Raw genomic sequence first — 2,996 nt, forward strand, 5'->3', positions numbered from 1 at the left:
TAATCATCAAACAGTTAACCCAGTTACCCATCCCCATTATCTTCTTTACTCTTAAGGATGTACCCAAAGAATCAGCTATTCCTCGTTCATTTATTCCTAAGGATCTTCCTAAGGAGTCGGCATGAAGTCCATCATTGTCATGGTTTACACAACAGGCACTAAGTCTGCATAGTCTCCAGGGTTTAGGCACCAAGTCTGCATGGTCACCAGGGTTTAGGCATCAAGTCTGCATGATCGCCAAGGTTTAGGCACTAAGTCTACATAGTTACCAGGGTTTAGGCATCAAGTCTACATGATTGCCAAGGTTTGGAGTACACTGAGTGAACACATCATTCACAACACCTACAAGTTGCGAGCCTGCTAGTGTTCCACTGGACTGTCTAAAATAGTCCGTGGTTGTCATCCATACTCTGCTAGATAACGGGGCCATCATTTGGGAAAGGCTTTTCACATCGTCCACCTCTCACCCTTACCTCATGGTCTATATCACCTCTCAACTCATCATCCAACTCATATTTCATCTACCCATGTTTTCCCTAACATATTACGTAGATATAAATACATATACAGTTAAAATCATGTTAAACTTGTATAAAATCGTTCATCTAGCATAGATAGCAAGTATACAGATAATATGCACACATAGCACATAGTTTATATAGAATACTTCATATCTATGTGTAAGATGAAAGGGACCATGCACTCACTTGAAAAGGTGGTCATTCCGAACTCAGACTGCACTTCGCTTTTATAAATAATTTCCTTCGACGAAACCTAGTATTATTACCACTAGAGTTTAGTCTATTATTCGCCGAGACTAATTAATAGTCTAGCTATTATTACTATTATATAAGTGTTAAACAATACTTATATAACCCATAATAATAGCCCAAGTGCTTATTATAAGTTACTAATAACGTTACTATAATTAAATAAAAGCTATATTAAAAATAGCGTAGGTGTAGCTCACCTACATCGAGTTTTATAGAACACTGGGCTTTGCTTGGAGCAACGTTCCCGACCCGAAAAGCTCTTCTTCTCGGAGCCGTTGACCACTCTGGGGCTTCCGCCCCGTGCTTGGGAGGTTCCCTAGGCTTTTCGGGGGGTTTCGGGGCTAGAGATAGGTTCTAGAGAGAGAGAGAGAGAGTAAAGAGAAGAAAAAATGGGAAAGGTGTGAAGAAAATGAGGGTGGGAGAGGTTATATTAATAGGGTGAAAAATGGCTGAAATTAGTGTTACATGTCACCATCTAGTGGCAAGACTTAAGGAGAAAGCAATGGCCAAGATTGTGCCACATCACCCATTTTCGCACAACATACTTCCGACTTCTAAAATCCATAACTTTAAAATAAAAGCTCTGTTTTTGACGTTATTTATATCCACGCGTAGGTAAAAATAAGATCTACAAGTTTCATTTTGACTCTGTCACCTAATTCTTGACCGATCTTAAATTTAATAGCACGAGGAGATTATACTGTTAAATATCCGCGTAAAATTCATAACTTCTACAAAGGGACCCTGTTTTTGTCTGTCTTTTTATCATTGAGTTCCTATTAATGATATCTTCAATTCTCATTTAGGTCGCTTAGGCCAAAACCGCTCGAACTAAAATTCGAGTTTCGGGCCGTGCATTGCTATGCCAAATCTTAGAAAATTCATAACTTCCTCATACGAAGTCAGATTTGGGCGTTCTTTTTTTGTATGTTCTCGGTTTAACGTATACTACAATTTTTTTCAGATCACTAAGGCTAAAAAGTATTTTATCTAAAATTCACTATTTACGTCTCCCGGTGCCATGCCGGTTTTGCCGTAAAACTTCCAAGGGCCATAACTTCTTCGTTATAACTCGGATTTCGGCATTCTTTATATGTATGAAACCCTTGAGACATATTTTAAAACTTGGTTAAGATTATTTATTCTAAATAAACTTTTGTCAAAAAGTCGTTTTCGACCCCTATTATCTACGGGCGTTACAATTATCTCCCCTTCGGATGATTTCGTCTCGGAATCATCAACGAAACAGGGCTCACATGATGACTCCATATGTTATCTCTTCCTCCTAAGTAATAACCGTAACTTTCATGTTTCTTCGAACGAGTATCTAACTCTAAGACTTCTTAACTGCAGGCGGTGCCCAATCTTGGACTCGCTCTCTATCTCATGTTAGACTTCCAATCGTGATCTTCATATCACGATCTCGATCTTTATTGGAGACTCATTCTTTAACAATATTGAGGTAAGTTTCTTCCTTTGATTATCATAATAGACCGATGGGTCATGTTCTAATGACCTCTCATCGTATGATGTGACGCTTAGACTCAGGTCTTTTAGAGTCAAATTCCAGACCTGAAGACAACTTCCTTCATGCTCTAATGTGATATAATCACATTCTAACATGCAACACTTCTAGCTACAAGCTCTTACAATGATCGTGATACTTCTATTGATCGCTTTGATTTTATTCTTATCGTGTGGCTTAAGTCGGATGCTACATCGATCTTGGTTCTCTGAACCATGTAACACACTCATCTTAGTCGGACTCGATATGATATGAACGCTAGGGTCGAAATGACAATCATCTTCTTAATCATTACCAGAACGATGGTAACGATAGACATGAACAAAATAGAATTAATTACTAGTGCCTTGGTAACCTTGTGACTTTCCCTGATCCAAGCGTGAGTCTTGTGCTTCCGGTACTATAGGCCTCTACTACCATTCACACCTACTCATACTCGTCCCAAGTATTGTCTCGCAGTTCTCCAAGTCATTATCACAAAAACAATTTTAACACATACAAATGTGTCCAAACAATCATATACTTTTCCCTAGACTCTACTAGGACTTCTTCCATGCGTATCTTCAATCATCAATTCTGCTTTAACTCCGTTGGTGATGGAAATGTCAGACGATGGGATAACTTCGTGGATTATACCAAAAATTCTTTCTTTTCACTAATCAAAAGTGTACTTCTCCCGTACTGGAGGTATTACCTAT

The sequence above is a fragment of the Lactuca sativa genome, chromosome 7 (genome assembly GCF_002870075.4).
Source record: "Lactuca sativa cultivar Salinas chromosome 7, Lsat_Salinas_v11, whole genome shotgun sequence".
Taxonomy (NCBI): Eukaryota; Viridiplantae; Streptophyta; class Magnoliopsida; order Asterales; family Asteraceae; genus Lactuca; species Lactuca sativa.